At 43.5% G+C, this 12,952-nt stretch overlaps 1 protein-coding gene across 1 annotated transcript in view; it reads right to left on the bottom strand.

Moving 5' to 3' along the window:
- The window catches only part of LOC115090605 (sodium- and chloride-dependent betaine transporter-like), a 230,648-nt gene extending 218,469 nt beyond the window's left edge, over positions 1–12,179 (bottom strand). The window contains exons 1-2 of the mRNA XM_029599946.1: positions 12,076–12,179; positions 11,627–11,685 (exon numbers count right to left, since the gene is read on the bottom strand). The gene's annotated coding sequence lies outside the window, so the exon portion shown is untranslated. The remainder of the gene's footprint in view (positions 1–11,626; positions 11,686–12,075) is intronic.
- Between the last annotated feature and the right edge of the window lie 773 nt (positions 12,180–12,952).

Raw genomic sequence — 12,952 nt, 5'->3', positions numbered from 1 at the left:
TGACTTCCCCCATGTCCAGCTAGTGAATGGTGTGTGGGTGAGGGGGGGGGGGAGGATGGTGAAGTCTGAGACAGCTCCCTCCCTGCATTACTAGTGAGAGGCTGGCTTCACAGACAGGGGGGAGCTGCCTGACCCTCACTCCTGACTTCCCCCATGTCCCAGCTAGTGAATGGTGTGTGGGTAAGGGGGGGGGGGGGGGGGATGGTGAAGTCTGAGACAGCTCCCTCCCTGCATTACTAGTGAGAGGCTGGCTTCACAGACAGGGGGGAGCTGCCTGACCCTCACTCCTCCGGGGTATTGTGATCTTCCTGCACACAGTGCCCTATCCCTGATACCAGGGGTGTTGTGATCTTCCTGCATGCAGTGCCCTATCCCTATTAATACCAGGAGTGTTGTGATCTTCCTGCATGCAGTGCCCTATCCCTGATATCGGGATGTGTGCAAGAAGATCACAACACCCCCGGTATCAGGAATAGGGCACTGTGTGCAGGAAGATCACAACACCCCCAGTATCAGGAATAGGGCACTGTGTGCAGGAAGATCACAACACCCCTGGTATTAGGGATAGGGCACTGTGTGCAGGAAGATCACAACACTCCTGGTATTAATAGGGATAGGGCACTGTGTGCAGGAAGATCACAATACCCCTGGTATCAGGGTTAGGGCACAAGTTCTAGTCACATTGACTGATCACATTACTTGTTTTGTCAAGCTACCAACTGTTTCCATTTCCCATCCCCCATATACTGTCAGTAGGAAACTTGGTAACATGAATAAATAAGAGGGCAGCCAATAGGAATACATATTCATTCCTAAACTGACCTTAACTGACCTGAAAAGTGTCAAATTGTATCATTTTCAGTTAGTGCGCACTAACTCCCGTTAGTGCGCACTAACTCGAGTTAGTGCGCACTAATCGGAAAAAAACGATTTTTAACGATTTTTTAACTAAAAAATCGTGCCTAAGACGATTTTCTTGCCCTGCCACACGATTTCTATCGTTAAGACGATATGGAAAACGATTCACATCCCTAGTGGAATGTTTGCCAGAGGTTTGCTGGTCTGAATATGAGGTGCTGTTGTTTCGGACAGCGTTCATACTAGCCTTTTTTGGAGCTATGCGGGTAGGAGAGTTGGTAGCATCTTCCAAATTTAATGCGGGGGATAGGGGTTTGAAGTTTCAAAATGTCTGGGTAAGTGACGGGATAGTTACCATGTGTATCCATCGGTCCAAGGTGGATCAATATGGTAAGGGCCAATTAATTAGACTAATTCCGGCAGAAGACGAGTGCGTGTGTCCAGTGGGGTATGTCACGAGGTTCTTAGTAGTGAGACCCGCGGTAGATGGGTTATTCTTGGTTCATAGGGATGGATGGCCGGTGACGGTCTATCAGTTCGTTCAAGTTTTGAAGAAAGCTTTGAGGTGTTTAGGTTGGGAGGGACGACATTTCACGTCACACTCGTTCCGGATAGGGGCAGCAACTTCGGCAGCGGAAGGAGGATTGCCTGATAGAGCAATACAATCCATAGGGAGATGGAAATCAAAGGCTTTTCAGTCTTACGTTCGGCAGGAGAAATAAGGGTGGATGCTTATTGGTCAAACAGTAAAAAAAAAAAAAAAAAAACATAGGGAAGGGAGGGATGACACGGATTAAGGGTGTAAGCGATTTGTAGTGCGGGTATTCATTCTGATGTGTTCTTTTCAGAAAGAAAGTCAGTGCGGGGGCGGCAAGAATGTGTCTGGGTCGTGGGCCATTCTTTTATCCATTGGGCCGCGAATAGAGCGCAACATAGACCGTATGGGCTGAACTTGGAGTTGGAAGAGCGGAGTTGGAAGATCGTATGGCTCAGTCATCGAGGGATGAAATGGGACAACTTGTTATCCCTGGTGGAACAACGTGCATTACAACTGGAGCTTCCTAAAATTGTGCTTATTCATTTGGGGGGAAACGACGTGGGAGCAGGATCTTGTAAGGACTTGATCGTTAAGATTAAGAAGGATTTCGGTACTTTGATGAACGCCATGCCCGACACACATTGGGGGTGGTCGGACATCATTGTTCGTTTTAAATTCCTGCAGTCTCATTTATGGTGTAGGGGGGTTAAAAAGTTAAATACACAGGTGGGTAAGTGGGTAGTTAGGCAAGGGGGTTTTTGGGTGAGACACGAGTGGGCTTGGGAGGTTATCCCAGGGTATTTTCGTTCAGACGGGGTGCATCTCTCGGATATAGGTATCGATTTGTTTAACACTACGATACAAGAGGGTTTAACACGGGTAATTGGTAATATGAGGACCGCAGTTGGGGGAAACAATGACAACTAACGTCGTTATTGTTTTATGGCGGTAAACCCGAGCCTCAAATGTTGTTTATTGCATTGTGTTGTTAAGTTTACAAAGGGGGGGGGGGGGAATCTTGTGCAGTGCGGGGGGGCTGCTGCACGAGATTGCCAAAGAGCAAGAGGGGGGGCCGATGCTCGGAGGCTTTACAGGGGATGCTCTACCACTGGAAACGGTGGGGGGCGCTGTTGGACTGTTTACTTGGGGAGGCTCTACCACTGGAAACGGTGGGGGGCGCTGTTGGACTGTTATCCGAATGGGGGGGAAAGGGGGGGGATTGTTATATGATGTTATAAGTACTTGGCGAGGCTCGGGTTAATATAAGAATAAACTGCGGCCTTTATTACTCCAAAGAAAGTGTGGTGTGATTTGTGGGAAAGTGTTGAAATGGAAGGGAGTCACGAAGGGGGGGGGGGGGGGAAAGGAATGAGCGAATCTTGTATCTAGCAGTTAGTTCAAGCAGGGCGAGCCTGTCTTGCCCTGCGGACATAACTGTAGTCAAGAGAGTGAAAGGAAGGGCGGGACATTAGGTTAAGGGAGAAGGAAGGAAAAGGGGGGGGGGGAGGGAGAGCGAGGAAAAGAGTAGCCAATAGGGGGGGTAGAATTCAAATAGGAGAGCGGGATTGGCGGATAGGGAGGAAAAAGGAAAGGAGGGGAGAAATAACTGTCAGTCGGTGAGGAATGACCGAGGCAGCAGGTTGAGGCTTGCCCACCCTCCCACCCTGTACTTTGAAAATGTGTTGTCGGGGGAAATGTTGTATTCGTCGCAGTGGCGGTAAACCCGAGCCTCAAATGTTGTTTATTGCATTGTGTTGTTAAGTTTACAAAGGGGGGGGGAATCTTGTGCAGTGCGGGGGGGCTGCTGCACGAGATTGCCAAAGAGCAAGAGGGGGGCCGATGCTCGGAGGCTTTACAGGGGATGCTCTACCACTGGAAACGGTGGGGGGCGCTGTTGGACTGTTATCCGAATGGGGGGGAAAGGGGGGGGATTGTTATATGATGTTATAAGTACTTGGCGAGGCTCGGGTTAATATAAGAATAAACTGCGGCCTTTATTACTCCAAAGAAAGTGTGGTGTGATTTGTGGGAAAGTGTTGAAACGGAAGGGAGTCACGAAGGGGGGGGGGGGGGGGAAAGGAATGAGCAAATCTTGTATCTAGCAGTTAATGGAATAATGCGTGCGGGAATAATAGATTCTTTTGTACCCGATCCTCGTCCACCCAGACGAATTGCTTTTGTTGCCCTAGTTGGCAATATCAGGTTAATCTTTGTAATAAAAGGTTTTCTAATAGGGTATGGGGACCCTTCTTTACTCAGGAGGCTAATTTTTTTCAAAATGCACCTGTGCTAGGCCGGTCTTTGACCGCTGCCTGTATCAGGGGTTTAGCTGAGGGTTTAAATGACACTGAGGTTACTTCTGTGTTAGATTTAATTGTACAGACAAAATGGCTGAATGACTCATTTCCCCTGCCTGCTTGGGTGATGAGAACAGCCAACAGAAAGTGCAGGAATGCTTTGAAACAGGAGGTTCAAAATACATTCCTTAATCTTAATGATAGAATTAAAACTGCTATAAAAGGTATTCGATCCAATGAATATCAGCTAAGAGCAGGTATTTTTCAATTAAGGGATTACTTAGCTCAAACCTTACAGTTAGGGATTGAAGCCATATCCACAACTGATGAGAAAATACAGGTTCTAGCAAGAACAGAACAGCTTACTCACTTTATTGATGGTCTTACTTCCCCAAAACCCAAATGGGGAGACCTTCAATTGGGAAAAATATTAGAGGAAATAAACCTCACAGCTGAGCAAATTCAGTATGCCCATGTTCAGGCTTCACAAGTTATTTTGCAGGTCAGCAAACATGAAATGGGAAAAGAACCATGGGCAACCTTAGGTTCAACCCTAGTACAAGGGGTCAGACGTATCTTTCTCCCAATCACTACTCAGGTCTATAAACGTTGTTGGGAAATCCAGAACTTTGGTCAGTTCTTGGAAAGCTCAAATGGAAGCAACACCTGGATTAAAACAATTAAAACAATTAAAATCTTTGAACCAACCCACTTGTGTATTAATAATGCTGGTTATCACTGGATCATAGCACAAGGTTGTCACAAAGTTCCTGTAACTGTGTGTAATTCCCTGGTGCAGGTCTCTAATACTTGCCTCACACTAGAGGGAGAAGCTGATTGTCCTCTAGAACCGAATCCCGGTCCTCTAGTAGACGTTTTTTTTGAAATTACCCAATGGATCTTATATCCTTTGGTCAGACAAAGCACAGTGTGGGTTTCAACCGGGAATATTGTATTTAGTTACTGCACTATCTGTCATTAAGTGTGGACCGTGGGAATTTTATCCTACACTTAGTGCCCGGTTAACTGAAACAATAAAGTACATGGAATTTAAACCAGTACAATTCACTGAGTTAAAAATGTTATTGACTCATGTTTTATTTTTTTTTTTAATTCTTTATTCATTTTAATTGCATAAACAAAAGATTTTTGCTTATAAAGAAATATTGCGATTCCAATAACCAACAGAAAAACAAAATTATTTTGCCACCTTCATAAACTCAAAAACAGAAACATTCACCACCAAGGAGTAACTTATATAGATACCTTCTAAACACCGGTGACCAAAATACTTATATAATTTCTAACATTATTTAATGTATTGAATCCCGCACCCAGCAGAATATTAATTTGTAGATCCGGAAATCTTTAAAGGAACACTTTTAAGAAAATAAATCAATATTTAAACAAACTGCTCGTAACAACACATCTATTTTCTTTCAATTTAGGTTAGGATGTTAACTTTCCTGGCCTCAATAAGGGTCCCGCTGAACGACCTCCTGCAGTCGATCTCCTGCCGGCGCCATTTTCCGTACGGAAAACGATTCGCGGCAGGAGATCGCTCCCGGACGCCCGCTGGACCCCCAGAGACTTTTGGCCAGCTTGGGGGGGCCTCCTGACCCCCACAAGACTTGCCAAAAGTCCAGCGGGGGTCCGGAAGTGACCTCCTGCGGTCGAATCATGTTGGTCTATGGCCGCCGCCATTTTGCGGTGGCCATTTTGCAAAATGGCGCCGGCTGAAGACAACACGCTTCAACAGCAGGAGCCCGTTTCGGACCGCCGCTGGACCCCAGGGTACTTTAAGGCATTTGGGGGGGGGGTTCGGGAGGGGGGGGATTTAATTTAAAGGGTTGGGGGTGGGTTTTAGGGGGATTTAGTGTGCCGGTTTTCCTGCCCTCCCCCTTCCCCCGATTTAGCTATGGACCGCCGCTGGATCCCAGGGTAATTTAAGGCATTTGGGGGTGGGGGATTTAATTTAAAGGGTCGGGGGTGGGTTTTAGGGGGTTTAGTGTGCCGGTTCACGATTTTAACGATTTTCACGATATTCTAAACACCCAAACGGCAACGATATGATTCCCTCCCCCTCCCAGCCGAAATCGATCTTTAAGACGATCGAGGACACGATTCACATCTCTAATAGACATGGCCTATCAAATGCCAATCCTGTTGCTTCAGATGGAAATTCAAGAGCCTCCAGCCCGGGGGTAAGCTCGAATTGGTTTCCAGTACCTAGTCCACAGTCTTTTGCGACGGATGAAGAATTGGATCCAACGCACCCTGCTCCGGCTAATTCTCTAACGGATGAAGGACAAGACTTTGTGCTTTGGCTGGATGCAGCTCTCTCCCCTGAGGATGATCAATCAGTCATCCTCCAACATCAGCAACCAAATCCTACTCAAGATTCTGCTCCGACTAGACCAGCAGTGGAAGGCGAGCAAACAGCTCCCAATATCTATAATTAGTCAGGCTGACTTCACAGATATCTGAAACATCTGATCCAGCTGGATCTACTGAGAACTGTGAATAACTGTCTATTATTGACTGGACTGGTATGTGTCTTATTCAAAATGCACCTTGCCATTTCAGGATCGTTGCTCATCAATTGGTAAGTATAATAGGCATTTATTGCCCACAGATCCCTACACATGATGGAATCAGTGATGACACATCACAGATTTCTGACCCATAGAGATTATTTTAATTATGAACCCTCATCTTATTTGACTGGATGAGCAGATTCAAATTTAAAATTTACATTTCCCTGGGTATGAATGTTCTCTATTTCCCATAAGGAAATATTGAAAAAATCTTTATATCTGGTTATTATTAGAAACTAACTCAGATTTGTCATCTCATATCTCTTTATAATCAATTTGGTAATGTAACCAATTTTTATTACACTTGTATTATTACATTTGATTTTCACTTGTATCTATGCAATGTTGAGCACTGACAACTCATTATATGTAGTTTATTGTGTGATTATTTTCCCCCAGGCTTATTAGTGCCTTACTGATTTATATGTATCTAGCTATGTCTAGTATTTGCTTTACTGACTCCATGGGGGGGTGTCAGAAAATATCGTAATATTTTGTGCTTTATTGATGATTACTTATATTTAGTGAAGTCAGTAATCAATTAGCCATAAAGAGACGTGTTAGCATTAATACCCATAAGCCTTTATTTTAAAAACCATGGCTTTAGTCAAGGCTTGTGCTGAAAAAACTCCAGCACACAGCACCCACCTCTACCCCTCTTTCAGACCTTGAGAAAGTTGTTTACCACCTTTCTCTTATCTCAAGTAAGAAAGCACCTGCATTTTATGACATTGAGCATCCTAAAACCAGGTGGCCAGTCAATCAAGCGTGAATCTTGTGACAGAAGGGAGTGAAAAAGATTTTCTCTTAGAACTACAAAGAAAGCTAAATAAAGACTAAAAGATTGTTAATTTGGCATCCAATTAAAAATCGAATATGGGCAAAACTTGAAACGGTGAGAATAAATCCTAAATTTTAATGTTCTGATATGAAAAATTAATTGGACCTCAGTCAAGGTTGTTTAGAAATAAAGTTCTTCAAAGGCTAAAAGATAGATGTATTGATGGAAAAGAAACAGTTACCCTGGATCAAAGGAATCAAAGAGTTTTAAGGGTATAAAACTAGAGGCAGTCGGAGGGAAAGAGGGGTGCTACTTTGATTTTCTTTGCACGTGATTACAGAGAGACACAGAGCGGTTGCTTCAGATTTTGGTAAATATAATCATTTATTCAAGTATATGAGAACCTTTAAATTGCTATTGTTTCTAGATTGGCAGATGTATTAGAAATGCATTGATTTCTAAAAGATGACATTGATAGACATTTATCTGATATTAATAATTTCAATTTCCTTATTAATGGCTGTGACATTGATTGTAGGATATACTCTGGTAAAGTTAAGATTTGAACATAAAAGTGTTTCTTAGTCATTTAGAGATTTTTATTCATGCCTTTCTTTATCTGAAATAAAGAAAATATTTTTACAATAAACTGACTGCTTTGTTTTGCATGAAGTGCTGCATGAATTATTGATGAATACATTTCTGTGGTAGATTCGAACACACCTCTGAAAGTAAACTTTTTGTCTCAAGGCAGGAAGGGTAGGAGATAGAGTGGAAATGGGGTTTTTTTTTTATCAAGGCAGGATTCCCTGGTTTTGAATTCTGCTAATGGTAGAAGCCTCAATACTTCCATTCAAAATTTCTTACACATGCAGTGCATTGAAACCACATATGTCAATACATTGAATGTGCATATTTTTCAATCTATTTAAAAAATATACATGCTTATATTTTATGTGCAAAAGTAAAGTAGGACTTACTCGCATAAATTGGCAAATTTTAAAACATGTGCATAAATGAAATTAGTTTACCAATTAGTCCACCAGTTTGCCCTGTCCAGGTGATCTACCTTTTTTTTTCAGACACTTCAAAGCAGATTACATTCACGTACTGTAGGTATTTCCCTGTCCCCAGAGGCCTCACAATGTAAAACCTAGATAGTTAATTAGTTAGTTTATTATATTTGATGAATCACTTTGCTTACAAAAAGCAAAGTGATTTACAATGAAAAGTAAAATTAAACATAAAACAAAATTAATAAAACAATAATTAAAATGTTAAACTTTAAAATATAAAAATCAATGCAAAACACACAGTAAAAGAATGCATATCATACAGAAGTTAGAATAAATTATAAAAAGTAATAAAACAATCATAAGACTCTCATTCAGGAAAGGCCTTGCTAAATAGAAAAATGTTTAGCAGTTTTCTGAATTTAAGGTACCGGTACTCTTTCTCAAGCCGGACCATAAGAGGAAAAGAATTCCAAAATATGAGGGCAGAAAAGGAAAAGACATTTCCCGGAAACCCTCATAAATAATTTCTTTAAAAGTGGAGACTCGGATCAGATCATGTCGAGATGAGCAAAGTAAGCGACCTGGAACATATGGGATTAAGAGATTAGCTAGATTTGAGAAGGTGCCAGAGCGAAAGGCCAGGCAACCAATCTTGAATTGAATGAGGAGGGAAATAGGTAGCCAGTGGAGATCATGCATAGGAGGAGTCACATGATCATTAAGTCGCAATGTTTTTTTGTGGGAAGGGTCCCAGTATTGCCTGGGGGGATCACCGTGATAGTGGGGCCCCCTCCTCTGAAAAAACATCATGGCTCTATGGCATATTCTTTTGTCCGCAGCCAAACATTATGGGGCAAAAGAATAAGCCTAGTAGTCCTTTAACGCAATGGCAGCCCCAACCTCGAGGGACCGTCATCATCTTAAAGGGCCGCTGGCCCCTCCCCCAAAAAATTGCAGGAAAACAGGAAGGTTGAGCAGCGGTCAGGGTTGACCCTTAAATGTAATTGTATGGATGGGCAGCCTGGAAGGGCCATATGGTCTTTTTCCTGCCATCATATTTCTACGTTAAAGAATCTGCTCCCACTTCGGGGCCAGGAGCACCTTCACACCTGGCCCGGTTAGCGCCATTTTCCAAAATGGAAGCACTGACTGAGTCAGGTTTGGGGGTGCACACTGACCCTAAACAAGAGCTGGGAGGGGGGCGGTGCTCAGGATCCTAAATATTTTTTTTTCGCTCAGGGGGTGGGGGGGGGGGCCACCTTGCTATTATTTCTCCTATTTGGGAGGAAGGGAAGCTGATGGGCTACTTATTTAGACTACTATTTGGGGGGGAAAGGGGGCCTACTTATTCCTACGTCTATGTGGGGAGGAAAGGGGCTGGCGGGGGCTTTTTATTCCTATGACTATGTGGCGGGGATGGGACCATCGCCGCGCAGTTACACTTTAACTGTTTTTTCACTTTCGGGGAGTTGGAGGCCCTGGGTTGAGCCAGGGTCAGCCCTGACCCCTGCTAAATCTCCCTTCTTTGCTGCAACATTTTTTTTTCAGCCGGCAAATTAAATATGAGGCAGGAGTCTCGGGACCTATATTAGGGTCCCAAGGCTCTCATCTCGCATTTATCTCTTTTAAATAGGTGTAATGATTTTATCATGGCTGACCACCTTCTCATTCAGCCATGATAAAATATTTGCAGCAGATTGACTATTAATTACATACCTTGCATGCATTTGTATTATTCATGCATGCAAATTGCTTGCACAGAAAGTCATTCTTATAGGGGAGGGAAGATGCAAAATATTGTGTGTATCATGCGATCTCACTGCAATAGTGCTCTATCGCATGATATACGCTGATTTACCCACGTTAAAGCACTAACGCAGCTTGATGAATCTCCCAGTAAGTTTTTATCTGAGGCACTGGAGGGTGAAGTGACTTACTCAAAGTCATAGGAGCAGCAGTGGCTGTCCTGGTTCACAGCTCGCTGCTCTATCCATTCATTAGGTTACTCTTCCACCTTGTTGAAGACCCAGTCCTTTCTTATGCGCACATGTGAGTGAGCAAAAGTAAAAATAGCGAGTATTTTTGAGTTTTATAAAATACGAAATACACGAAGAGTAGCTACTTATGTGCATATATACTAATTTTTACATGCAATACTTTGATAAAATCAAATAAAAGCATATAAAATAAAAAAAATAAAAAATGAAATCCTGAAATCCGAAAAAAAATCCTTAAAAATTGAAAACGGAAATGAAATTTTTGATTATGCACATCTCTAATGTAAAGTGCCTCCTAAGTTATCTGGAAGCTAATCAGTGTAAATCATGGATTGAACAAAGTGGAAGGGGGAACTGATCAAGTGAGCATATCCTGCGTAGTATACAATTGTATACCTCAATAAACTCTTCAACAGCTCTGTGGAACTATAAGACAGCTGTCCAATTTGCCTGATATCTCCGATGGCAAGTGCTGTGCACTGCCACATGGAAGGTTCCCAGTTTGATCTGTGAGCTGGGTTTTCCACTCCTTGGGTCAGCTGGAGCTGGCAATGCTGTAGAGCCAGGCCTTCACAGCCTCTGGAGGGTAAGTGGGGAGGTCATTGGTGACTGGATTCAGGGCCCTTGAATGCAGGGATTAGGAAAGAGCCCTGGTGCAAGGCACCCAGCCCAGCATCATCACTGCAAGGAGCTGGCTAAATATGTTGGGTGGCAGTGGGGGGAGGGAGATATAAAATAGGGAGAAAAGCTATGGTTAGTTGCAAATGAAGACCCCCTATGGTACCAGATTCCAGCTCTGGATTCAAATGAGTTAGAAGTACAAAGAAGCAGGAGGAAACTAACTGAAGGGTCAAAAAAAAAATAATAATAGCTGTCCAGTGCAGTTTATGACCAGATACTACTAATGCCACTGAGGGTCCAGTTCAACACACTTCTCACCCCCTATGCACACAAACTCTGCCTCCCACCTCCAAGGATTCATCACAGGGTGCTATATAACATGTAACACATTACTTTAGAAAAGGGAGCAGGAAAGAGACACAGAGAACTGACAAGATAGTGTAGAGAAATACAGAGGCACATTATAGAGGGTGAGTTAACTTGAAAATGAAAAATGTGTGTTAACCTCACAGTGAGGATACTAGGGCTAAATGTGCACTTCAAGCAATTTATACACATTCCTGCCAAGGGAAAGGGCATAGTGCTTTTACTTTTAAAATAAAATCAACACATTTATATTTCTGGCAATAAACCACATATACTTCTTTAAAAGGCAACAGGGAAAAAAGAGTTGTAACTAGCTGAATGCCTTTGGCTATTTGCTTGAGACCAGTTCAGCCAGTATTTTGGTACCAGAACTTCAGTACCTAGTGACAGAAATCTTTAGATTAGAAAGATTCACTTCAAGTGCAGCACGAAATCCACGTAAGAATTCAGCGTTAACTGCAGAGGTCACAGGAAAGCTGAGGGGTCCCATTCTGGTTTTAGCGTTTTCTGCAGAATAGACAGACAGAGATCACCTTCTCTAACTTCCTAACTTACCCGGAATGATGAAACTCCACTCTCCCCCGGCAGTTTACTCCTTAGATGACAAACGGGACCTGCGGGACACAGAGGGCAAGGAGACAAATTCAATGAACTTTAAAGAGTCAACAGCGAGTTGGACTCAGAGCACCTCCCCGTTCTCCTCCTCCTCCTGTTCTGCTCCTCCTCTCTGTCCCCCTCGCAGTGTGCAGCAGGCAAAAACACGCTTGGCATGGGGAAAAAAAGCATAGGAGAGAAGTGCAAAAGCTGAATTATTTCCCACAGCGACTGAATTCAAGTATTTACATTTTAGATAACTTCAACTGCTGCTAAAGGGGGGAGGGAGACAATAAAGAAAAGGCAATGCTTTGCAGTGAAAGAGAGAGGGAAGGAGTAGGAGGGCGAAAGAGAAAGCAAGTGTGTGATGCAAAACCGATGTCAGAAATCTGAATGGAACAGTTACTTACAACATACTCTGAAAGGGCTCCAAGCCTCCAATCGATCAAAAACAAATTCTCACAGATACAACTTTATGAAAAGCTCAGATATCATCTGTCTCATGTCCTCGTTCTTTATAACTGGGTTCTGTAAATACAACGACATATTAACTTGAGCTGTAAAAGATTATAGGAAAGGTCCTTGTGAGGGAGTATCTAGAAAACTCCCTCAGGCTACCTTAAAAGAGCAGGCACAGCTGTCTCCTTAAAATCCAAACCCATAGGGAATCCTTACCAGTGTTTAAGAATTCAGGGCCTGGAAGGTTTAAACAGGCCCCAGGAACAGGCAGGAAGCCACTGTATGAGACCAGCTATATTTAAGGACTAGTGTGTAGAACCTGAAGTTAAGGAGAAGATGCATCCTGTATTGGTTTTTGCTTTGCTCTTCATTTTTGTTACGGCCTCCTTATGGATAGTAGTGGAACCTCAGTTTAGACCGCTTACCTTGTGGTTGGAGAGTCGGGAACCAGGGGGTAAGCCCAGAGGTTGATAGATAATTCCGGTCGAGGCAGGCAGCAGATAGAGTAGTCCAGTAGGCAGTCCGAGTCGGGGCAGGCAGCGATCAGACAGGAACCAAGCAGATAATCCAAATAGGCAGGCAGCAAGCAGAGTAGTCCGGTAGGCAGTCCGAGTCGGGGCAGGCAGCGAGCAATCAGGAACCAAGCAGATAATCCGAATAGACAGGCAGCAGGCAGAGTAGTCCGGTAGGCAGTCCGAATCGGGGCAGGCAGCGAGTAATCAGGAACCAAGCAGAAATCCAAATAGGCAGGCAGCAGGCAGAGTAGTCCGGTAGGCAGTCCGAGTCGGGGCAGGCAGCGAGCAATCAGGAACCAAGCAGATAATCCGA

Source organism: Rhinatrema bivittatum, chromosome 4 (assembly GCF_901001135.1).
Source record: "Rhinatrema bivittatum chromosome 4, aRhiBiv1.1, whole genome shotgun sequence".
NCBI classification, from domain to species: Eukaryota; Metazoa; Chordata; class Amphibia; order Gymnophiona; family Rhinatrematidae; genus Rhinatrema; species Rhinatrema bivittatum.
This window is presented reverse-complemented; position numbering and strand designations above follow the sequence as displayed.